This window comes from Dipodomys merriami, unplaced genomic scaffold (assembly GCF_024711535.1).
Source record: "Dipodomys merriami isolate MVZ:Mamm:240054 unplaced genomic scaffold, mDipMer1.0.p SCAF_1587, whole genome shotgun sequence".
Taxonomy (NCBI): domain Eukaryota; kingdom Metazoa; phylum Chordata; class Mammalia; order Rodentia; family Heteromyidae; genus Dipodomys; species Dipodomys merriami.
Window position 1 is genome coordinate 1 of NW_027202923.1, and position 26552 is coordinate 26552.

Below are 26552 nucleotides of genomic sequence, written 5' to 3' on the forward strand. Positions count from 1 at the left end.
CTGTGACGCTCATGTTCATGAACCACAGAAAGCCAGAAATGGAGCTGTGGCACATGGTGGAGTGCTAGCCCTGTGAGGAAAAGCTAAGGGAGAGCACACAGACCCTGAGCTCAAGCCCCAGCCTTGACACACAGAAAAATTCTAAGGAAGCACACATAACAATTCATGGAGGCACTAGGACCTAAATGAAGCATCAAACTTAGAAGCAAAATCAGCTCCCTCCAGGCTGCTCACCATCTCCTGAAGTCCATCTCCTCTGAACACCTTACACAACAGCTCCTACCACCTCCTGCCACAAACTGAATCTAACCTGGTCCTGACTGGTATGTGAGCTCAATGCCTGTGACCTTCTATTGCTTTACCTGTTCTGAAGGTAATAATTACCAACTTTACTTGGCTATTATGTGAGTTTCTGACACATATTGTTATACTCCTTGTCATAAGTCTCCTATATCATTTTCAAACATCTGGACAATGATATTCCATTGTTTTGAAACTCATGAGGAGATAAAGCATCTTATCACCCATTGAAGTCCAGGATCCTAAAGATTTTCCTTCTCTAATAAAAGCCACTCAGATGGTCCTGATACCCATATGAGCATTCATCCAAGCACAAGAGCAGGTATCTCTAACAGGGTCCTTTTCTCCTATTCTTGCTCAAAGAATGACTACCATACAATAAATGATCCAATGTACAATACATGAAATACTGTGCACCCAGCCAATGTTCCTCTAATTTCCCGGACAAGGAAAGGAGCTGAGTGTTCAATGAGTCTGCAGACTAAAACTGACCTGTGAAGAGAAGGGACCCTTTGAGCAGTTCTTTCCCCAGGACTTCTCTTTGCAGGATTGCAAATTCCTCCATCAAGAGTTCTCTGTGTTCTTCCTGTATGACTTTTCCTGTCATGACAAAAATCGGTTACACATGCCAATTTGAAGTACTGGGTACAGGTGCACATCTTGAGAGGCTGTGTCAGCCTCAGGAAAGGACAGGACACGTGTCCCTTAGAAATATTTCTCTTAGCAAGGTCCCAGTGTCTCACTACTGTAATCCAAGCTACTCTGCGATCCTTGGACCAGCACAGAAACAAGTACTATCCCTGGCCAGGTGTCTAGGCTCTCCGCACACCTCCACCCACGTGCCAGCTGGAAGGAGACTCCAGGTGGAAGCTCAAAACAAATAAAACTCTAAGAAAGCACGACGGTAGCCACCTGTCTCCAAAGACACCATGAAACTTCAGAAGTGTCTGAGAGCCCACAAGGGGTTAATCTGGGTTCTGGAAAGGATTCAGTTACACACACACACACACACACACACACACACACACACACACACACACACACACACACCTATGACCTGAGGAAGGGAGATAATGTGTGACTCTATTAAAACTGAAGGAACCATGATTTATCAAATGATCATGTCTTCAGGATCACTGAGAAACATTATTTAAATTGTTGTACAAGTAAGATGTTAACAGTTTTTGATGTGTGGTGGAATTTTCATATCAAGGTGTGATGTTTCCCTGTATGTAAAACAAACAGGCTCACAGGTTGTTTGAGTTACACAAATTATCTAGAATAAAATAAAATAGAACACAGAGCCAGGCACCAGTGGCTCACAACTATAATTCTAGCTACTCAGGAAGCTGAGATCTGAAGATCAAGGTTCAAAGTCAGCCCAGATAGTAAAGCCCAGGTAGTATAGTTATGTCCAATTAACTACTAAAAATAGTCAGAAGTGGAGCTGTGGCTCCAGTGGTAGAGTGCTAGCCTTGAGCAAAAGAAGCTCAGAGATAGTGCCTTCCCCCTGAGTTCAAGCCACAGGAATGGCACAAAAAGAAAAAAGGATCACAATGCTACTCTGTTCACAATGCGTTCTTTTATTTCACATCTTTGGAAAAGTACCAAGCAATCACACTTGCCTGTGTGTTGGGGAAACGGGAATCATATGGGACAGGCCCTCTGGGACTCAATGTCAGGCTCCTTCACTGGAATTAGGGAGTCAGGAAGATAGTTATTGGTGTGATGGTAGTGAAAACACAAGACTGGCTGAATCACAGCCCAATAATGTCTTGCAATACAAAAGCTTTACAAAGGACGAGCAAGTGTCCAACGGCCCTCCAGGGCCAGTACACATGTTACTCCATACTACGACATCATGACCTAGCTGGTCCCAACAGCTGGCCTCTGGGAGGCTGCACTCAAGAGGGCTAACCTCCAGAGCATCAGGCAAAATGTGCTAGGGAACCCATCCCTATAAGGACAAAGCCAATACTTACTGCTCCTTATCAGTCGTTCCCAGTTGACAGCAGCCACAGGCAGAAGCAGGAAAGGCAGTGCAAGCTGCAGAGATGAGATACCTCTTGGCCTCAGAAGTATTTGCAGCCTGCGATGAGGACCCTGTAAGCCACGTAGTGCATTAGAGTCCGTTCCATCATTTTGCAAACATTTGACCTCCCTCCCTGAGATCTAGATCCTGTGTCAAACACAAAGAAGATCACAAATATGGGAAACAAGCTTGTTCTTGGGGTAAAAAATACTGATGGCCAGGGGGAAATCTGTGCTGTTGAAGTGTCATCATTTTCTCTCCTTGTAATTTTCCACCTTTGCTGCCTGTACCCAACACTTCTACTACTGGATGAGATGCTGAACTCAGTAGGCTAGAACAACAAGGGGCAGAGGAGGTTAAATGTAACCTCCTTAGGAAAGAAAAGAAAAAGTAGTAAGGAAATAAGGAAACAGTCTCATTCTTGGTTTTGGCATCTCTAAGAGGTAATGTTGAGTGGATGGTCTCAAAGGTCCTCCCAATATGATAACATGACTCACTAGTCATCAGCAAAAAGGAAGGTAGAATACAATAAAATGCCAGGTTCACCCTTCAAATGAGAAAAGCGCAAAGAATACAACAATACCATGCATCAACAAAAATATGGCATAAGCCAGATACTGGTGGCTTGTGCCTGTAATCCCAGCTACTCAGGAGGCTGATCTGAGGTAGCAGGGTTTCCCAGTGAGCCTAAGCAGGATAGTTCATGAGTCTTTGATGACTAATTAACCATCAAAAAGCCAGAAGTGGAGGTATGGCTTAAGTGACAGAACACAAACCTTGAGTGTAAAAGCCAAGAGAAAGTTTAAGGTCCCAAGTTCAAGGCCCAGTATCAGAATACACATGCGCACAAAAACACATGGAATGACCAAGATCACATACACAATGCTAAATGAAGTGTAAATTAGCATAACCTGTGTGGAGAACAATTCACTTACTAGAATAAAGTTGAACAAATTCAACAGGGCCTTTATTCAGAGTCTAGGATAACCCGTCTGGGTTAAATACATAAAAATATGAATTACAGAATGCTTCTTTTGGTGGAATTAAAAACAATTTCCATGTCTAGCGGTGTATAAGGGAAGTACACAATGCACTTGGGTGGTCTAACAGCTTAGTCTTCTTTGCATTGCTAAAACAAATACTTGAGGTGAATCAGCTTATACAGAAGAAAGGTATTATTTCAGTTTAGTTTTAGAGGTTCCAGTTCAGGGTCATTTGGCCCTTTGCTTTCAAGTCTGTGGCAAGGAGTACCACCATAGTGGGAGTATACACATAATAGCCAAGGAGAGAAAAAGACAAGGGCTCAAGATCCCAGGATCCACTTCAAGAGCAAGCTGCTCCCCACGCCCCACCATTGACCTACCTTCCCTTCCATCAGGCTCTTCCTCCTGAAGGTTCCACTTCTCTTTCCTAGTGCCTCTGACTTGTCACTTGGCCTTTCACACATGAGCCTTATACGATATTCCAGATACAAACTCTAGTATCCAATTCACAGCAGTTAAAGGGATAAATAGTACTTGTATAGCTCCTATTATGTTTTTGCAAAGAACAGATAAAATAAGAAGTTGATCAATATATAGATCATTCCTGAGAATCAGAAAAGAAAACAAAGAAGAGAAAAGAAAAACAAAAGGGGAAAAAAAAGACTTTAAAAACCAAGTAATTGGGCTGGGAAGGTGGCTCAGTGGTAGAGCCCTTGCCTTGCATGCCTAAGGCCCTGGGTTCGATTCCTCAGCACCACATAAGCAGAAAGAAAAAAGCCAGAAGTGGTGCTGTGGCTCAAGTGGTAGAGCGCTAGCCTTGAGCTGAAGAACTGAGGGACAGCGCCCAGGCCCAGAGTTCAGGCCCCACAACCGGACCCAAAAAAAGACAACCAAATAATTTTCTGACCCAGTAAAGAACATAGAGCTCAGCAGAATCTCGGCAGAAAGCACCTCCAGGAAGCTCACACACAATAGGGTTTTGCACATAACAAATAAAGTTCCCTAAAACCTACTGGATACTATTGATGATTTCTATTAAAACTTACTTATTAGTAACACAAATTATTTTAAAAGCTATCATTACTGGTTCGTGCTGATTTACAGGCATTATTTCATGGACACTCCTTAGTGACTTTCTCTGACAAGCATCTCACTTATATATTACTGCATGGAAACAATCCTAAACCCAGTAGTTTCAAACAATAACAATAGTTTTAGTCCTCTTAGAAAAGGGCCAGGGTTGGTCTGTGTTCAAGCAGAGTCAACTAAACCCAGGCTTTCTGGATGATCCACTTGCAAGACCGTCATTCACATGGTCAGGATTGGTCCCAGGCATTTACCAAGAGCTCAGCCAGGCCTGAGGGCCACAGGGCTCAATGATTCCCACATGGGTGTGGGCTTCCTCACAGCATGGCGGCTGGATTCCAAGAGCAATACATGTCTAGGTGCTTAGCATTTTGATCATAGAGCTTTGCTAGGAATATAATAATCGATTTCACTACAGTCTGTCTGTCAGTCAAGGCTGTCACAACATAATCCTGGAGACCAAAGAGAAGACACATCAACCCTACCACAAGGTGAGAGGAGTAAAAAGGGAGCAGTGTGGGAAATGTGTGTCCAGAGATCCATGCATGGCTATCTTTGGAAAATTCAATATGCTACAGGGTCCTTGGTATCATCTCCATTTGGAAAATGAAGAAACTGTGTCCTACACAGACTCAGACACAGTTTTCTAGGCAGCACACAGCTCACAAGGCAGAGTCCTTGCCAGCAACTCTCCAGCCTTCTAGTTCTTCTAAAATTTCTCCTGTAATTAATCTGGCCTGGATCACCTCTACTTTCCTTTTCTGGGAAGGGTCTATGTCATGTCACTAACAGGAAGATGAAGGTAAACTTCCCATTATGGGAGATTTTGCTAAATGAGATACCTGTCCTTTCTCCTCAACTAAAGTCTGAACTGCTTGCAAGACAGGAAGCAGCTCAGTAATACCTTGTATCCACTTGAAATTTGATCCGGTTCCATGGGCACAACAGGAGTTCAATGAACTCCTATTTGAGATGCACCTATTTATTTCCAGCCTGGGTCTCTGACTCTCCACTACGCTATGAATAAAAGGCACAGGGAGAGGGGCTGGAGGCCTGTTTATACCTCCTACTCTACCTCCTCATCCCTCAACTCACATATAGCCCCTCATGTTATAATCCTTGAATGAATTAAGGAATGTATGCACGCATGAATGAATGACAGATGGATCTAAGTGGGGTAGTGTTCCAGGTTTATCATCACTTTCTTGATCCAAACAAGCAAAATCTAGCATAAGAGATAGACAATGCCTTCTCATTGAGACCTCCAAGCCTAAGACAAGGCAACCTGATGTTTTGGTGGAAAATTAAACCCAGTGGGCCTCATGTTGGAAAGAAGCAGATAAAGATGCATCATACAGAGGATGGCAGTGCAAAGAGTTTTTAGCTGAAAGAGAGAAAGGATGTAAGCTTTGTTGTTTTCATTTTATGCTGGTACTGGGACTTGAACACAGGATCTGTACACTGTCTCTTAGCTTATTCACTCAAGACTTGTGCTTTACTATGTGAGCCACATCCCCATTTCTAGCATTTTGGTGGTTAATTGAAAATAAATGTATCATGTACTTTCTTGACCTGGCTGTCTTTGAACCGTGATCTTCATAGCATTATAGAGGTGAAACACTGCTGCAATCTTTAAGCCTGCTCATCTTCTCTGACATTTTCTAACACTCTCCTTACTGGGATCCTGTGGTTAAGTGCAGAAGACACAAGGATAAGAGGAGGAGGAAGCAGTCAGTGTTCCCTGATGCCTTCTCTACTCCATGCTGTCTGCTGAGTAGAAGCTTGGGCGTTTACTCCTACTTAGACAGTTTCATAATGAAATGAAATGGGGCTGGGGGAAGGCAGCTGCAACTGGAAGTAGGGACAAGAAGTAGCTGAGATGCAGCAACCAATTCCAGTTCACCAAGATTCTACATTGGAAATCCCACAGTTATCCTGAACTGTTAATGGAGTAACTCAGAGGTTCATTCTCCTTTACCACACATCTCTGTAAATAAATAAAACCCTCTGGCTTCTACTTACCATGCCAATCTAAACCTGGTTTCTCCCATCTACCACACTTTCTTGGTTTGAAAAGAAATCACTGCAGGAAGGTACACACATTTTTGTTTCCCACAATGAGTGGCACAATGAATTGTAACCGTGGAGCGATCGTGGAGAAAATTTTCTATTTTTCTATTTTTGCCTTCTCAGAGTTCCTTCAGCAACAATTAATTTTGCTGAGTCTTGACCCTTAAGGGTCTTAGAGGGAGGTCATAAACTGACCTCAATTGAAATGCTGAATTGAAATCTCTTTGTACAACTACTGAATAATATATGTATGTATGTATGTAGATTTATAAAACATTTACTAAATAGCATGCTGTGAAAATAAATGAAGAAATAAGAGAGAGGTAATGCATTCTCTTGTCTAATTTCTCTATTGTGTTGAAAGGTATCTTTTCATAAACACAGTCTACCAAAATATTGGGTACTAGTGATGACTCACACCTGTAATCCTAGCTACTCAGGAGGCTGAGGTCTGAGGATCATGATTCCTAGCCAGGCCAGGCAGAAAAGTCCGTGAGACTCTTATCCTCAATTAACCATCCAAAAGCCAGAGGTGGAGGTGTGTGTGGTCAAGTAATAGAACTCCACCAGCCTTGAATGAAAAAAGCCAAGTGAGAACTCCTGAGACCCCGAGTTTAAGACTGTTGAGAGAAAGATTCTTATGATCAGTGAGCATAGTTTTTTCCTTGTCTGGTCTGTAGTAATTTGCTGTGCTTTATCAAAGGCACTCAACAAGCACCTCCACAGTCTGCACTTCTCAGCATGGTAGGGGAACAAAGTCCCTGCATGGCTGCAGCTGTGTGACTACTGAGGAGGGAGCTTGAGTCTTCCTCCACTGTGAGGCCCTGCCTGGGGATTCAGGCCCTGGCACCTTATCAGCTGCCTGGCAACACCTCAGTCATGAGGTAAAGAAGGATATGTTAAGATGGTAACAGAGCTGGGAAATTCCTACCACCCACTGATGTCCCAGGCTCAAACAGCAAGGCAGGCCTCAGTGTCTGTGATGACAAGTGAGAGGCCAGGTGCCTGCAGGTACCATGGAAAGCCAGCACTCTCTCCACTCTATAAGCACACCACCCTGCTGTGCCCTGAATGCCTTTGCTCCTTTATGTGCTTACTACCTGGTACTTTCCAGCCCTTACAGCATGTTTCTTCTTCCATTAAAAAAAAAATCAGCACCCATTCTATGGACACAGCTTCATATTTGTGTTTATTGTTGCATTTTTCTGTGCTGTTAAAAAATATTTTGTTTGCTTGTTTTTAACAAGGTCTTGCAGTGTAGCTCAGGCAGTATTCAAGGTCTCAATCGACCTGCCTCTGTTTCCTAAGGGCTAGGATTTCAATTGTATGCCACTTCCCCCTACTTACTGCATCCAGAGACCACATAGAGTACCTGACCTGAAACAACCAGGTTTGTACAGGTACACAGGTATCGTCCACACCTAGGACTCATTCGTTCACCACCAAATGATGGATGATTGATGAATATTGGATTGGTTAAGTGATGCGCAACTATGTACATAATTTGTGCTCCAGAGAGAAGATTCTTTTCTAATTACAGTCCACTTCACCGTTTTCCACTACCATCCACCTCTGTCCATAACACAACTTCTAGAATCGAAGGCACGACTCAAGGGGTAGAGTAACAGCCATGAACAAGAACACTAAGGGACAGCATCCAGGGTCTGAATTCAAGCCCCAATACTGCCACAACATCAACATCTGAAGAGAAAATTACAATAATGGGGAAGAGAGAAGTACTGAGTATTTATAAGCAGCACTTCCAAGTCAGGGAAGTGTTAGAAGATAAGAGTGCTGTGACTGTGCTATGCGAGGTGCGAATAATTTCCAGGGCTTTAATTTACTGTCGAGTTGGATTTATTTTAATTGCTTTTTAATAAAAGGTAAAGTGTGTTGTTGCTGTTTTTATCTATATCCTAGTTGTTACAAGGAAGAAACCTCATACTGTGTGACTATACTGAGAAACAGTTCAGCAAACTTAAGATTTCCTTGTCTATTGAACTGTAGGGGTCAGTATCATTACTTTGTCATTAATAATTGCACACTGTGGGCTAGATGCAGGAAAGACCGTCTGTCACCCACATATGACTATGCTAACATCTTCATATTATTTTGCTCATCGTTTATGGAACTGAGACCACACTCTTTCAAACCACATGGCTTGTCCTTATAGGCATCTTCCCTTGCACAAAATGCTTCAGTCATTGCTCTAAAACTGAATGCAGGAAGACAATCACATTTCCATTTACTTCTCACTGGAAAACTAGGCTGTTTTCATTTCTTCCCACACAGCTAAGCAGAGTCAAACTCTTTAAACAAAAATCCTTGTCCAGAGTGCAAGATAAAACCCTTGAAACTTTTACCAAGTTCCAGGCACTACATTATGTCCTGGAACTTTCTGCACCTTGCTCCCAGTCATCTTACCAGCAGCTCTGAGGCATGTGCTCTGGTTTCACCCATTAAATAGGAGGAAGGAGAGCATTCAGGTCAGGGAGGGCAAAGTACATGGACCAGCACACTAGCTGGGTCCCCATCAGGCTAGGATCTGTCATCTAGACAGATCACAGGGGAAACCACATAGGCCAAGTTCACAGTCCCAACATGGACAAACTGCCTCCTAGAAAAGCCGGAGCGATTTTACCCAGCAGAGCTGTCCTGGCATGGCCAACAGCAGGACAGCAGTTTTATTAGGCTTTGAGCCAGGGACAAACACATTTTAAATATGATCATCTAGGCACAGGGGTGCATTTGCCATCCAGCTTATAAAACCCTTTCCATGATTGAGCCCTTGCCATTCTCACTCTAGGTCATTTTTGTTTCCTTTTGTCACTACTTTGGTGTTATTTTCTTGCAAGCCCTGCAACCCTAGATCCATTGTCTAGCAAGACCACTGGGGGGCTGTGGCAAACATAATGCTAAGTGCACTATGCCAATGGCACTTTCCATAGCCACACATTTCCCAGGCACCTTGGAATTTGCCACAACTTCAAGGAACACAAGTAGAATGTAGGCCCCAGGTTGGCAATGCCCCTGAACAGCCCCATTCGCACTACATCAATAGTTTGGGGTCATTTTATTGGATAAAATTCTTAAGAGGACACTGATTGGAACAGATGAAACCAGTAATGGACTCACTCGTGTTAATAAATAAGCGAATAGATCCAAGAAGGAGCTCTTGGCCTATCCTGGCAGCCCTGACTTCAGTTAATGGCAGAAGGACAGATAGCTCATTAGAATAATGTCAAACATAACTAATTAGACAATTATGCTGTCACCAATTAGAACCTGTCGATATCTAATTTTGACTTCTGTCTAATCAGGCAGGCCCCAAGTTCTCCTAACTTGTTTGTGACTCAGGGCTAACGATTATTTTTTCTTTTTCTTTTGTTTTTAATTGCTCTGTAGTATACTCTGCTGAATGTAATTAGTCTAAGAGGGTCTTTTTTTTTTCTTTTGTTTGAAACAGCATTTAGCCTTACCTAGGTAACTAAGGAGGAAAGCAATGTCTTCCAAGAATGAACCACTCTCAAGTCCTGCCAGTCTTTATGGCTCTCTTGGCACGTCCAAGTCCAAATTACCTAGCTCACTTGGCATCTTTTGTTCCTGTTTCCAGCCAAGCCATCCAGTCTGCCCACTTGGCTGTGACATTTCAGAGCTGGAACCTCCTAATATCAGGGCATAAGCACAACGCAGAATTCCTAGCCACGTCTTCCTTAGGCCTAAATATACTCTGCACCAGGCTTAGCTGTCTACTGAGGAGGCAGAGTGAGAGGCTAAGTTGAACAATTTCCTCCAAATAGTTTAAAATCCAAAGTTGTCTGCAAAGGAGCACAGATGTTCTGATCTCTGACAACAGCCAGAATTTGTTGCCAACACATCAGCCCACTGGCAGAGAAAAACAGACACAAAATACCAGATCTACGTGACTCTCTTTCTGCCTGACCTAGCACCAACTCTGTGATCTCCCAGGGCACACATACTTGGCGATTATCAGCCAGGAAGGCTCAATGTCACTAGTACCCTTCAGAAACCTCTGTACTCCAGCCAACAACCTTATCAAATTTTTATCACGGTTCATTTGGGTCACCCTCCACATACCATAAACCTTTTCCTGTGAGGATTCTCTCCACATAACAAAGCAGAGAATACAGAATCAAGACTTTGGAAGCTGATACCTCAATTCACCCCCTGCTTCTTCAGGATTTGAATCTGAAGCCAATGAATGAAGCATCAAAGGTAGGAGGAGAAAAGTAAAGTCTTTCTCAAAACTGGGCACTGTGATGGATCTTTCAGAATATTCTCCCAACAGGCAGGAATGAAAACCACCAGGTATCACAAACTTCAGCAGAACAGAGCTAGCCAGAGGATTAAGTCACTTTCATTGCCCAAAACTGGCCTAGTGCTTGGAGTTTGCAAATATACTATGGGGTTTAACTACAAGGAGCAGGACCAGAAGTGATGGGTGGGTGGATCAGTCCTGAGTAAGACCAAGAAGCCAATCTACTCTCCACAAATACAGACAAGGGGTATCTCTGTCCCCATCCAAATGGTAACCTTTAAAAAGTGCAGTTTACAACCCTAGTGTATTGTGCAACTGAAGTATTTGTGCCCTTGTTAGACTCATAAGCTCTGATGCTTAGGACATCTGGCCAACAAGAACAAAGCCAGGCTCAGCCAAAGTAGAGGGGCCCACCTTGATATCAGCATCAGATGCATCCTCAGCCCCAACCTGAAACACCACACAAGCAAAACAGGATTTATTCATTATTGATGACACTCATACTGTCCAGAGAAATAAATCAATGAAGAAACATGGATGCCTTCTTCATCATCGTCTTAATTCAGCCCTGAAAGAACCTTAGTTTTAAATCTCCACAGGGAATTTATCCAACAGGCTGGATATTATTGACTTAATTCATCAGGTTGGTTTTTAAATTTTCATGTGCTTTACTTTGGCCTCAGGGGTCTAGTATAAGTCAGAACACATGCGTAGCATTAATTGGGAAACTCATGTGGTTTTCCTGCTTCCGCTGGAGGATTTGGCTCTTGGCAAGAACAGACAACACTTTTAGGGAATCTGGTTTCATCAGGAAGCAGTTGGTTTTCACTGGCTTGCCACATTCCTGTGGCTGTTCTAACCGGTGAACAGGTGCATAAGCAAAAGAGGCAAGGACAGTCACCTTCCTGCTTAGGAGAGGATTTTAGAACATGTTCACCAATTGTCAAGTAGTGTATATCAGTACTGGAAGGTGTCCCATTGAAAGAACTCGCCAAATCCAAGGATGCTTTGGAGTTCCTTTGTGGGCTGGCTATGAACACTTGGAAACTTGTACACTTTTCTACTTATAATTCATAGGAAAGGGAGGCTACAAGTCTGTGTTGAATGTTCCTATCTTGCAGGGGAAGAATGGGAGATTTTCAAGCACTACCTACATTAGAGTCTCAATCCTATGACACTGAAAAAGGATCCAGGTCTGCCTCTTCCTGACTCCAGGCTCTCTGCCCCACACAGATATCTTTCCCCATGACAGGCAATTTCCTAAGAATATTGAAGAGGAAAACCCTCAGCACTTTCCTTCAGTAACATATGTCATGATTTCTTATGCCATCTGCCTTAAGACAGACACCAGTGGTTTATGCCAGTAATCCCAGCCACTCAGGATGCTGAGATAAGAGGATCACGGTTCAAAGCCAGGCTGAACTAAAAGTTCATGAGACTCTTACCTCCAGTTAGCCAGCAAAAGTACAGAAATGGAGCTGTGGTTCACGTGGTAGAGCACCAGTCTTGAGCGAAAAATCTAAGCAAGAGCAGGAGGCCCAGAGTTCAAACCTCAGTAATGGCACACAGACACACAAAAAGACATTCCTCTTACAAGCTGTGGCAAACTGCGCATATGACTAAGCTATGTCATACCTAACCTGTAAAGGCTCACTTTCCCTCTGAAATTAAAGAAACTCATACCTATCAATTCATTTCTCACACCTCTCTTCTTAATCTTCCTATGTATTTCATTGTAGCTCTTTCCTCAGATATAAAGATCTGCTATTGCTACAATCTATATAACAATGTAGAGGGAAATCATTCTTTCCTGAAAGTGCCCTCCTGAGGTTTTACCTCAAGAATCCTGCAAATGAACCTGGAAGATGGGGGTCAGATTGCCTTCCCTTCCTCTTCCTAAAGGTGTAAGAGCCTGTACCTGAGAGCGGCTGCTTTCATGATCAATGAATGGGAGATGTGGGGCTGAGAGCTCTGCGAGGTGGTGGTCTAGGATCCTCCCTCATGGGAGACCCCTTGAGCCACAGATCCACTTCTGGCAGTTTCTTGGTTAACAGGAGGTAAAGGTCTCATGAACTTTCCTTACCAGGATGGCTTGGAACTAAGATCCTCAGATTGCAGCCTCCTAAGGAGCTAGGAGCTATAGTGAATGCCCATCCCAAAGCTTTTCTAATCTTCTAACAAAAGGACACCCCCTTCCAAGCACAATTCAGAGAACTTCAGGCCATCTTTCCATTCAACTCCAGCCTCTGCTGAGATCCACCACCTTCCATAAGTTCATCCTCTCTGAATTGTGAACTTTTCTCATATGAAACAGGAGTACTACTAGTTAAAGGGCTACAGTGAGAATTAAATGAGATAAGCTGACTCCATCAGTGAGCACCTTTCTTTCCAGTGAATGCTCCAAATGCAAATATCACCATCACCAACACTGAGGTTTCAAGCTATGTCCTATCCAGCCTCTGCACCAGCTCAGGCCCCACACAGGCTCTGCAGTGCATCAGTGCTGCCCAGGCCTTTTCTAGACCCAATTATACTTCAATGTCTCTTAAAATCACTGCAGCTTAGTCTCATCTGTAGCAAGAACATTAGCTCCATCACAGGTCTGCTGTGCTCACTCTGCTTCATCAAATATGGGTTAACAGAAACAAACAAACAAACATTTAAGTATTCCTTTTAAGCCAGCAGGAAGGTCTCACACATTTCTTCCACATTCTGGCAACTGTTCACTCAGCATCCTCATCCAGAATCCTATCCCTAAAAAGTCTGTAGCTTCCTTCGGGAAAAATCACAAGCCAATCTTTGTAAAGCCTCCCCTGAGCCTCCTAAGGCAGTGGAGAGAGTTCAGAACTCCAGGGATGTCTTTGGAAATGACCTTCAAGCCACTGACTGTCTACAGTGTGAACTCTGACAGCTCCCCGCCCCCAGGCCTACGTGTTAGGTCTGATGGCAGCCTGGAAGGTTCTAGAACCTTAGCAAGAAGGGCTTAGTGGAAGGAAGTCAGGTCACTGGAGACTTGTCTAAGGGATGGTGGGACCCCACCCCTTCCTGTTCCTCTCTTTTTGCCTCCCGGCCACCATAAAGTAGGCAGCTTTGCTCCATCCTGTGCTTCCACCATGAGGACTTGCTTTGCCACAAGGCCCAAAGGCAAGGGGCCAAGACACCAAGACCCAAATCCCTGAAACCGAAATAAACCTTTCTTCCTTAGGGTTTGGCTGATCTGGGTGTTTTGTCACAATGACAAAAAGCTGGTAACACAGGTGTGGAGCCGACCCTATGGCTTTCCTAAGTCAGACTGACACCCAGACTGCTCCTGTCAAGAATATTAACCTATGTACTTCGGTGGAATCAAATGGCTTGACTCATGGTCAACTTTTTTTGCAGTTCAGTTGCTAGAATAATAGGAAATCTCTGTAATGAGCTGTATTCACTGAGAGAGGAGAGAAAAAGTTTTCTTTGGTGGTGCTGGGGTTTGAACTCAGGGCCTCCCATTGGCTAAACAAGTGCTCAGCCAATTGAGTCACTCCAACAGTTGCTTGATGCAGTGTTATTTTTGTTTGTTTGTTTTTGTTGGTCATGGGGCTGAACTCTGGGCCCTGTTGCTGTCCCTGAGTTCTGCAGCTCATGGTGAGCACCCTACCACTTGAGCCACAGTGCCACTTCCAATTTTCTGGTGGTTAATTGGAAATAAGAGTCTCATGGACTTTCCTGCCTGGGCTGGCTTTGAACCATGATCCTCAGATCTCAGCCTCCTGTGTAAAGAGGATTACAGGCATGAGCCACCAGCACCAGGCTGCAGTTTATTTTCAAGGTGAGGTCTCAATTATGTCCCAATCAATGTAGACTGTGATCCTCCTATTGGTGCTTCCCTTCACGGATGACAGGCATGTGCCACCAAGCCCAGTGATTGACTGCATGGGTCTCAAGAACTTTTATGGCCTCAAAGTACCATCCCCCAATCTGCACCTCCCAAATAGCTAGGATTACAGGCTTGAGCCATGACATCTGGCTGAGGAGCACTTCATAAAGATATAAGCTGGGCTAAGATTTTTCCCAACTTCTGGACTTGACAAAAATCATGCAATAGATATGATGGTCCTGGCCAAGAATGAGAGGCCCAGCCTCCCTCCAGGAAAACCTCAGAGCCTAGTCACATCCATAAGAAACAGCAGCAGCCATCACACCATAGGGTGGCAGCAACCTGCACAGAACATAATCACAGCTCATGCCCACAGAGACCCTCCTTCCTATGTGGCAAATGGAAAGCCACTGCTGACATGGGGGAAAGTAAGCATCATTACAATGACCTAGGATGAAATTTGGAAAATCTGTTATGGACTCCCAAGGCTCAGCCCTTTCGTGGACAAAAAAGCTGTGTTAGTTACACACGAGTGTGAATCATCTATGCACGAATACATCTGTGTGTGCATGTGTATTGGTGCATGTGTGCATATATACATGTATCTGCCTTTGTGAGTGTATATTTGTGTGGGCATTGTGAGCGTGGTGCATGAATCTGTGTATGCATGTGTCTGTGTGTGTCTCTGTACACATGTGTGTGAGCACGCACCTATGTAGGCATGTGTGTGCATATGAGCCTGTGTGTGCATGTGTGTGCATGCGTTTCAGAATATTCATGTATATATGCACATGAGTGGGCAGCTGTGTGGGCATATATGCATGCATCCCTGTTTGTATGTGCATGTGTGTGCACACATATTCGTAAGTTTAAGGAAATAGACTCCAGACTTCTCATAGGAAGGGAGGAGTTAATATTCCACAGGTTATTAATCCTGTAAGCCTCTTCCTCTGGGGACACATCCCAGGAAAAAGGGAAGCAGGTCAGAGGGACCAAACAGTCTATAAAGTAGTACAAGATTCTAGAGCTAACCTTGCCTCTCATAAAAGGGGGAAAAAGTGAGTGATGACTTTGGGCACCTGTCCCCAGATACTAAACTTGTGGAAAGGTGAAAGTAAAACTTCAGAGGAGCTGTCCATCCTCAGGACAATGAAGGTTGCTCTGCAGCCACTTAGCAGCTCTGAGTAAGGGGACATCTGGTCCACACAGGGAGAGGACACCCCAGTGAACAAGCAGGGACATGCTGCAAAGCCCAGGACTCCCACCTCCTCCGCACAACCACCAGGGCCCCGGGCCCACACATGATGCACCAGTCCTCATACAAGTCCCCAAGTCCACATACAACCTAAGAGATGAAACCCACGTAAAGGAAGGGCACATTACCAACACCTCAAACCAAATGCTCGCCACACTTTTATGTTTTCACCAACTCACAGACTCCACAGAAAAAAGAAGCGCAATTCACCACTTCACCCTGCTCACCAGATGAGCTTTTTTCTTTTTCTCCCCTTTTTAACCAACAAAGTCTGTCCTTAATCCAAAGGCAGAAGCAAAACACAAAATGTGCAGCATCCTGCTACCTCTCCCATTCCCAGGCTCTATACCTCCTCCTGGCAGTGTTTAAATTTAAGAGTCAGCCTGGCAGGCCCAGCAGCTCTGAGATGCAAACAGCCTTGGTCCCACCCAGCACTGTGCCAGCATGGGGGAGGGGGCACAGGAAGCCAAGCTTCCTGTTTGTAGCCAGATGCACCCCCCCACTTTCCCTCTGGAGGAGGAACCAGGGGCCCCACATAGAGGCAGGGAGGTCTTTGCCAATGAGGACAGACACAGAGAGGGTACTGCATTTTGGAAGGATTTGCACAGTGCCTAACTTTAAGCCCTCACTGGCCAACTTGCCTTACCAGGTACCACCTTGGTACCAGACACAAAGCAAAGAGGAAGAGACTGGCCCAGATGAACCACTCCAATGGCAATCCCAACTACAAAGGAGGGGTTTGTGTGAGACACTTTTTTAGCTTATTATTTTTATATTGAGGTCTAACTAGGGAAGAGATCTAACACTCAGTTACCACCCCCTCCAGCTCCCACCCACCCAAAAAAACAGCCAATATACTTTCAATCTTTCCTAGAATTGCTTCTTAGGTTTGGAGATAGCTTAAATGTGTCCCCCAAGCCTCTCAACCTTCACCCCCCACCCCCCTACACCCCAACCCTGGCAGTGTGCCAATGTTAGGAAGGACTAAGGCCTTTAAGAAGAGAGGCCAGAGGTGTACACTGAGAACATCACAGTTGGCTGCCAGTCCCAGCAGAAATTAAGACCCCAGTCTGGAAAGGTGGGTCAGTGGTAGAGTGCTTGCCTTGCCTGCATGAGGCCCTGGGTTCAATTCCTCACCACCTCATAAGCAGAAAGCCTGGAAGTTGCCCTATGGCTCAAATGGTAAAGCACTAACCTTGAGCTGAAGAGCTCAGGAACAGCACTCAGGCCCAGAGTTCAAGCCCCATGACCCACCAAAAAAAAAAAAAAGAAAAGAAAAGACCCCATTTCAAAAAATAAGCCCCATCCCTGAGCTTTTGTACTTAAGACTAGTGCTCTATACCACTTGGACCCACAGCTCCACTTCTAATTTTCTGGTGGTTACTTGGGGTTGAGAGTCTCATGGACTCTATAAGCTTGGCTGGCTTTTAACCATGATCCTCCACTCTCAGCCTCCTGAGTAGCGACTGTTATAGGCATGAACAACCAGCACCTGACATAAAGCAAAATATTTTTACGGAAAGCTTCAATCCATCAGCATGTTCCCTATTTCCTACCACATGTACTATGGCTTGGTGGCTCTAAGCAGCTCCTGCCACAGGCTGGCACAAACACAAAAACTGTTACTCCACTCCGACCACAATCAGTCTCCTGGGAATTACGGGAGGCTCAACTTGGAAGAACACTGTGTAGCCAGCAGATGGTAAACTAGACACCAGTACCACAGCCATCTCCATGGCTGTTGTATCAACCAGGTGAGCACTCGTGCCCTCTCTCCAGGAGCCAACCCTGATCAAAGCTTCTGCACAGACCACACTCGTCTAGTCCCACTGCTTTATCTCTGCCTGCATAAAGCCCTCAGGATGACATGAGCAACTTGTCTGACTAGTAAATTCAGTCAGAAGTCTTTCCCAGTGGTCGTATTTATGAACATTTGTCTTTTTTACCCAAAAATATTCCTGTCTACTTTGCCAACCCAATTTCAAGGACTGGGACATCCTGCATAATACATGGCTAGCATTCTGTACACTCACTGAGAAATTTGCCATTCACATGACAGAAAGAAAAGGACTCAAAGAAATTTTGGTCTACGATGAGCAAACTGGTTCTATTCCCTGTATTCCACAAATCTAAAAAGTGAATTCCTACACTCAATGGGAAAATATTTGGATTTAGAATATCAGATCACAATTACTTAACTGCTTCAGTAAGTTTTCATAACTTACACAATCCTTAAACCTTCTGTTTCCAAAGCTGCATTTGCAGCCTCAAAAGAGTTTGTTTTGCAGGACTAGTACTTTAGTGGCCAGGCTTCTATCTAAGCAGTAGTTCCCAAGTCACACTCACTGTTCTTGTTATCCATAGGAAGATCACCTTACAGCACACAAGTCTTTGTTCTTCATTTTAGTTATTCTAGGAATTTGTATGTGTGTGTGTGTGTCTTTGTATGTGTCTGTGTGTGTGTCTTTGTGAACTGGGGTTGAAAATCAGGGCATTGTACTCTCACTTAGGTTTTTTACTCAAGCCTGACACTCTACCACTTGAACCACACTTCCACTGACAGCTTTTGGCTGATTAACTGGAAATAAAGAGTCTCATGGACTTTCCTGCCCAGGCTGGCTTCCAACTTCAATCTGCAGATCTCAGCCTCCTCAATAGCTAAGATAATAGGCACGAGATATCAGTTCCTGCCTAGAAAACTTTCTTTGTTAAAGCAAACATTTTTATGTGAATCTATCAGCAGTGCACCATGTAAGAACCATCATTTTCAAGGATTTAGCTTTCTTTTAAAGAACTTACTTTCTTTCTCAGCTCTATTCCCCAACGGTTCTTGATTTAACTCACAGAATACAGTAAGTCCAGACACCACATTTCCTAAACAAAAAGATTTTTGCTTACTTTTCATAAAATAAAGAGGTTTCTGAAAATGGCCACATTTAGGGTTTTTTTTTTTTTGGCAGTTTGTTTCTAAACTACATCTTTAGTTTATAAGCCATTAGCTGGCATGACTCCCTCTTCCTTAGAAGTGAATGTTAGTCTTCTCTTACACCTCTTCCTCCTCTTTCTCCTCTTCTTCCTCCTTCTGCTTCTCTCTCCCTCTCTCAACTTTCACAAAAATTGTCCTAAATTTGAGAATTGACATCATAAATTCTGATCCCATGCACATCCAGTTGCTTTCTTTTTTATATTATTATTATTTGGGGGTCAGTTATGGGGCTTGAACTTGGGGCCTGGGAGCTGTCTCTGAGCTCTTTTTTGCTCAAGGCTACCACTCTACCACTTAGAGCCACAGCTCCACTTCCCATTTTCTGGGGGTTAATTAGCGTCTCAAAGACTTTCCTAACCAGCTGGCTTTGAAATCAATCCTCAGATCTCAACCTCCTGAGTAGCTAGGATTACAGTGTGAGCTACCAGCGCCCACCTAAGCCAATTCTAACCTCTGTGTTTCTTCCTTGCTATAAGCCATGTTCTCTTTTTGTCTACCTTCTATCTCTTAAACATCATGACCACTCCCAACTCAGGCACAGAGAGACCCCTGGGGATACCTGGCTTTTTATGGAGGAGGTGGACAGGCCAGCCTGGCAGGAGGTTCCTTCCCAGGAGAATTGTCCAGCTGCTGTCCTTCATCAGAACCCCGCCCCCCACGACACCTCATCTCACCATGACAGGCCTGGCAGCTCCTGGCAGCTGAACCACCTACTCCTGCCTGTTGGCCTTGACACCACATCCAAGGCTTCACCCAGCCCCAAGAAGCACCTCAGGGCTCTCCAGGCCATAGCTGCCCACACATTTCTAACTTCATTCCTATGTGCTGAAGCTGGCAGCAGCTCACTGGTAGACCACACACCTGTTAGCAACTGCACATTGCAGGATCAATTCTCTGCAGTGACAACCACCCATGGATCTCACCACTGCCCAGTGTGGCAGACCCAGGAAGAAAGTCTGGGTTAGGCCTTGCCAGTGTGTCTAACCACACAGATGGAATGTTCTAGGGATGCTAGGAAGCAAACAGATACCACAAAGCCATTTAAGGTGACATGACACTTACTTTTCTTTTGACTGACTTTAGAAAAATAGCCTCTGGGCCCATCTAGCCTAAGCATGAAGGGCAGAGGTGGCTCATACCTATAATCCAAGTTACTCAGGAGGCTGAGATCCAAGAATCATGGCTCAGGAAGACAAATCTAAAACACTTGTATCTCCAATTAATTAGCAAAAAGCCACAAGTGGAGCTGTGGCTCAAATGGTAGTGCACCAGCTTTGAGTGAAAAGTCAAGCAAAAGTTCTAGACTCTGAGTTTAAGACCCAGTATTTTATTACGGTACTACATGAGTTATAACATTTATAAATATAACATGTAATATTATGTTATAAATAATATAATACTGTTACAGTATTATAATAATAACAATAATAAATCAATAATAACAACAAACCAAAAAGGGCTCAAGATGTAGCTTGGTGGGAAAGCACCTGCCTAGCAAGCATCAAGTCCTAGGCTCGAACTCCAAACTGCCAAAATAAAAAGTTGTGAAAAGTTTCCTGAGATTAAACCCCAGCTTTTAAGTCCCTCACTTTGTAACATTAGACCTATTACTTCCCTTCTCAATACTCCTGTTTTCTCTTCTGTCCCTAAGGGTAAACACAATGCCACAAAAAAAAGAGGGTCACAAATGATGTAAGCTTCTTAGACTAGACCTGATATGTAGTAAGATGTTATATAATGGCACCTCCGAAGAGACCACTTACTTCTTACATTCTCTGTCTGGACACTTCACTGGTCCCTTAAAAAATGTCCGGGATAAGGAAATCAATGGCCAAGGAAGGTGGTCCATGCCCATAATTCTAACTACTTGGAGGGCTAACATTGGCCAGGACCGATCTAGGCAGGAAAGTTTTCAGCTTACCTTTGCCACTGAGATTTGGGTAAAGTGGTACACATGTGTAAACAACAAGTGGAAACTTAAAGAAAACAGGCAGATGACAGTCCAGGCACATGCCTGGGCACGAAGTGAGACCCTAGCTCAGAAATAACCAGCACACACAAATTCACTCTTATACTTGGTTGCTAGAATTAGAAGATAAACATATAAGTAAACACATACCAAATCCTGTACCTAAATATGTGATCAATCTGATTAAAGTACCATAGATGCATGCGTGAAGGGCCATAATAAAGTTCCTGAGAACAAGTACCATGAACTTTAACAAAAACATTAGGAAGGTGGAACATGTCCTGTCTGTGGTGTAGGAGCCAGTGCAAAGGGGTGGGAGAATGGAGAGGGTGAAAGGTAGCCAAGGGGTTCACCATGTTTTATGTCGATGTGTATGAAAATAAGCAATAAAGCATGGTGAGACTGATTTAGGAAGGAGGAGAGAGGATGAAGGGGAGCGATAGAAGGGATGAGTCTGACCCAGGAGCACGGTGTGCATTAAGGACATGTCAAAATGAAACGTCAAAAAACAGCCAATGAAAGAAATGGTTGGGGTGGGGCTTGCCTAGCAAGCAGGAGGTCCTGAGTTCAAACCTCAGTGCTGCTAAAGGAAAGGGGAAAAAATGAAGAAGTGTCTATTTCCTCCTTCTTCCTTAAAGTGACTGGCCTTTAAATGCTACCTTTTGTCCTTCATTCATCATGTCTTTATTCCTAAAGTCAATTTCATCTGTTTGATAACTCGATTCTACCAACTTAAAGGCAGAGCAGCCTCCGAGATACTCTGTCATTACTCAGGCAAGTAGCTAATAAACATAGGTTAAGAACACATCTGTTCTCAGATTTTTAGCTTCTCTCCCTTTTTATCTAGTCTCTGATTGTTCCTGAGGCTCAGGCAGGCAGCTGGCCTTGGGACCAGCACAGACCAGGACAGTCTCACCCCCATTCCCCATTCTCTCATCTGTCCTTTCTCCCATCCACATCCTCTTGCACCATTTCCATTGTAACCACAGGTTTGAAAGATTTAGGTCCTAGACTATTACCAAAAAGCTTTTCTCTTGTGCTTTGAAAGAATCTGGCAGATGCTTTATTCTGTCACATTGAGGCAATAGAGCACAGCAAAGCACTTGGGTTTCCCTTTGCTTTTATAGATTGAAATTCATTAAACATATTCTGCACGGCAGTTCTGAGTAATGTTGGCCCGGGAAGAAAAGAAACACAGCTCCCAAAACACTGAGAAAGGATACTCAGATGGACCACAGCTTGGAGAAACGTTGAGGTTCAGTAATCCGTCCACCCTTAGACAGTCCGCAGGACATCCCATGAATGACACCACTTTATTATAGTTTTATTCTCCTCTGATGAGCCAGTGACACTCTCTGAGACACAATGAGCTGGTACAGAAGGATCTGCTGTTTAGAGAGGGGTTTTCTTAAGAGCAGTTTCTTTAGTTTGCAGGATGATTCCTAAACCATGCTTTCCTGAGGCAAAGTTAGCTGGATGTTTGGAAAGCAAGGGTGTTGACACCAGCTGTGAGGTAAATCACCAACTGAAGACTCCAGTAATCATCAGAAATGACAGGAGAGGCTCACAACCACCCTCCAAGGCTGGAAAACCTGGTTATCAAATTAATTTTGGAAAGTGAAAGATGAAAGGACAGGCCACTTTTTTTACCCCCTGGAAGAATGCTGATTTGGTTCAAAAAATGATTTATGAAAAAAGACTTGTTTCAAGCTTCATGAAGCTAATTAAACAGGAAATTTGCACCAAGATAAATTCAATCTTTGTGTCATAAAACCACTGGACTGTGAAGAGGGGCAGAGGTATAACTGATTATGAGTTATGAGACATAACTGAATGGGTAGGCTGAAGATAAAAAGCAGATAGAAAGTCTCCATGCTGTTTTCTTTTGGCAGTACTGGAATCCAAACTCAAGGCCTTGTACTTGCTCAGCTTGCATGCCCAGCTGGCATTCTATCTACCTATTGAGCCATGCCTCCAGCCCAACATTTTGCTGGTTATTTGGAGGATTAAAAAGTCTTATGGACTTTTCTGCCCAAGCTTGCTTTGAACTATGATCCTACAAATTTCACCCTCCTGAGTAGCTAAGATGAGAAGCACGAACCACACATACTCTTTGACATTCTAACATACTACTAGTCTATAGAGAGTGTATTTCTCTTCATTTGGAAGAGACACTGCAATAGTAGAAGACATGCATTCAAAATTAAAGCACTGTTTGTATCAACAATATTTAGTTAGCTCCCTCTTCATCCCTATTTTATTTATTCCACTGCAATACTGCTATGGTGACAAGGAATCATTTTCCCTAAAATTGCACTTTCTCTGATAGCAGCACCAGTTTTCCTTTTTCTATCTCCCTCTTTCTTAATCTTCTTTAATCTCAGTCTTCTCTAGAAAGTATTTGCAGGTAACTCTGTACTGTCTCACTCCATGACATTGTAATTCAGGGTTCACACAGATTCAGTCCTGGTCCTAGGTCTGCTTCCCTTCATCCATGCCAAGCAATGTATTTCTCTTCGTAAATTCCTACATGGAAGGTTGGCTATGTTTACAGACATGGGATGAAATAAGAAGGATAAAGCAGGGTTCCCAGGAATAGCTGTCTGCTCGGACAGGCCATCCACCACCTCTGTTTACAGAAGAGGTGAAGAGACAGGAGGAATTTAGCTAAGTTTTGAAGGCAATTTCAACTTCCACCCAGGGTTAGGAAGGCTGTCAACTACCTAGAAGCTGACACTGGATGTAAGACAGCAGTGAAAAGAATACTGAGAAGAACTAGTGGAATACGGCATATTAAGAAGTGAGTTCAATACTTAAAGATAATAAGAAAAAAAGGAGGGGCTGGGAAGGTGGCTCAGTGGTAGAGCACTTGCCTTGCATGCATGAGGCCCTGGGTTCGATTCCTCAGCTTCACATAAGCTAAAAGAAAAAAGCCAGAAGTGGCGCTGTGGCTCAAGTGGTAGAGTGCTTGCCTTGAGCTGAAGAGCTGAGGGACAGTGCCCAGGCCCAGAGTTCAGGCCCCATGACTGGACACCCCCCCTAAAAAAAAAGATAAAATAAGGAAGTGAGTTCAAGCTGGGTACAGTGCTATATACTTGTAATTCTGGATACTGGGAGGACTGGATTTCCAGAGCAGCTTATGTAAAAAGTTACAAAGACGCCATCTCCAAAGAAAACAAAATGCTGTGTATAGTGATACACACTTGTCATCTCAGCTAGGGAAGAAAGTATAAATACCAGGTTCACAGTCCAGAGACCAGCTCAAGAAGTCATAAGGTCTTATCTCAAAATCCACCAGAGTAAAAGGGCTGGCAGCATGACTCCTGTGGTAGAGAGCCTGCTTAAAAAGGATGAAGCCTTGGTTTCAAACTCCAGTATAACAACACACAATAATCACAATAACGTTTTATTTCTCATTCATCGTTCCTCTCTAGCACTCATCTCTTTTCACTACCTAGGGGGTCTAGGTTTGTAAGTGGAGGCACTAAATTCAGCTCCTTGATGGCTAACAGATATGCTGAGCCAGCCACCTGTAGGGTGTGAAGGGACAGAGACTTCAAACAAATGTCCATTCAATGAGACACTGGCAAAGCAAGCTGAGCCAGAGCCCCAGCCCTGAAGAAAAACCAGGCAGGCTTTGTAGGAAAGGACCTATCCTAACAATGGCACAACCTCACCTTCCTCAAACTCCCCCAGCTTCAATCACTCTGTGTTGATGTGTGTGTGTGTGAGAGAGAGAGAGACAGAGACAGAGAGACAGACAGACAGACAGAAAGACAGACTGATGGAAAGACAGACTGACTGACAGTCAGAGACAGACAGAAAGAGAAAGAGAGACAAAGTGTGTGTGTGTGTGTGTGTGTGTGTGTGAGAGAGAGAGAGAGAGAGAGAGAGACAGACAGACAGACAGACAGACAGACAGACAGACAGACAGACAGACAGACAGACAGACAGACAGAAAGACAGACTGACGGAAAGACAGACTGACTGACAGTCAGAGACAGACAGAAAGAGAAAGACAAAGTGTGTGTGTGTGTGTGTGTGTGTGTGTGTGTGTGTGTGTGTGTGTGTGTGTCTTGGGACTTGAACTCAGGACCTAGCTGCTGTTCTTAAGCTTCATTTTGCTCAAGGCCAGAAATTTACCACTTGAGCTACAGCTACACTTTTGGCTCAATCACACTTTGCATTACCTATCACCACTCAGCTGAGCCTTCTGAAAAAAAATATTAATGCCGGTAGTTACAGTTTTTGAGTAAAATACACCATATCCCCTGAACGCTCTCAGTGCTGTGTGTGCTGTACTACTGAGAAGATTGTAGGAGGCTCCTGAGGTGTTTCCTGATGTGTTCCATGACTCATTGCATAGGTAACAAAGACTCTGAACGAGACTCATGTAATTCTACAGTCCTGGCTCTTGAACTCCATCTAAGTTTAGAGTAGTTGCAGCCAGAAGCAAAAAGCCCAGATGCCCAGAGGTCCCATCTGAGAGGAAGGACGCTGTTACTCCAGACTCCAGCACAAAGGTAAGTACAGAGGTTTGTTTTTACAGTTCTCCAGTTTGAACTCATACCTTTGTACTTGCTAGGCAGGCACTTTATCACTTAAACCACAGTCCAATACCAATCATCTATTTTTCATTTCAATTATTTTTCAGATCTCACATTTTTGTCTGGGGATGGCCTCAGATCACAATCCTACTATGTCTGATTTCCCAAGTTGCTGAGATCACAAGTATACAACAACAAGTCTGGGCTTCTTTGTTGAGAACTTGTGGCCTGGGCCTGGGCAACTGTGTTCCTGCTACCTCTACATCAGGGTAGCTGAGATTCCAGCAGTAGCCACTGATCCAGGCTTGCTAAGCTCCTCACAAACAATATCTAAAGTTCAATGGGCATGACTATGGTAATCGTAGATGACTTTTTCTTACCCGTGAGTTGAATAAATCATGATGAACTCCTAAGTGAACATTAAACTTCTCACACCATCTACTCTGGAAGTCAAAGGTCTTCCCTCCTCTCCTGCTTGTTTTACTTCAAAAACCAAAATCCTCCCACCCTCCCCCCACCAATGCCACTCCTTTGTGGTCCCTTTGGGCCCAGGGCACTTCAAGGGGAGAATATAGACACATGTAAACTCCATCTCAAGTCACGCTCTGAACTCTGACTTCTCAACTTCTGTTCATTTTCTACTTTGCCAGAACTTCAACCTGGAATGAACATTATGTCTTCCTCATCCTCCCTGTTCTGTCTATTTCCAGTTTGCTGCTTAAATCTGAGGTCAGGCTCTAAACTTTCCTTCTTATTCTGCCTGTGGCTAGCGAGGAAAGCAGATGGTAATTGGACTGTGTGGAGTATTTCTATAAGAGCAGCAAACACAAAGGCTTAACTGAATGGAAGGTCAGTTGGGATACAGGGGACCTAACAATGTCAGAGAAATGAGTAGCTGACAGTGGCTCATGCCTGTAATCCTAGCTACTCAGCAGGAAAGTCCATGAGACTCGTCTCCAATAAACCACTAGAGAACCAGAAATGTCACTATGGTCAAGTGGTACAGCACTCATCCTGAGCTAAAGAGCACAAGGACAACAGCCAGGGCCAGAATTCAAGCCCCATGACAGACAAAAAATAAATAAATAAATAAAAAAAGAAATGTGTGGCCAAAAAAGCAAGCTAGAAGCAGCACACAGCCAAAGTGCCTCATTCTTTCATTCACTCATTTATTGACACTGAGATTTGA

At 43.9% G+C, this 26552-nt stretch overlaps 1 long non-coding RNA gene across 4 annotated transcripts in view; it reads right to left on the reverse strand.

Annotated features, from left to right (window-relative positions):
• Positions 1-31: 31 nt before the first annotated feature.
• LOC138827621 (uncharacterized) overlaps positions 32-26552 on the reverse strand; it is a 38625-nt gene continuing 12104 nt past the window's right edge. For 3 of the 4 annotated variants that reach the window (XR_011372148.1, XR_011372147.1, XR_011372149.1), the window contains exons 2-3: positions 2283-2403; positions 32-900 (exon numbers count right to left, since the gene is read on the reverse strand). This is a non-coding gene — a long non-coding RNA (uncharacterized lncRNA). Of the gene's footprint in view, positions 901-2282; positions 2404-3695; positions 11671-26552 lie in introns of those variants that run through there. The other variant, XR_011372146.1, reaches the window with a different exon arrangement.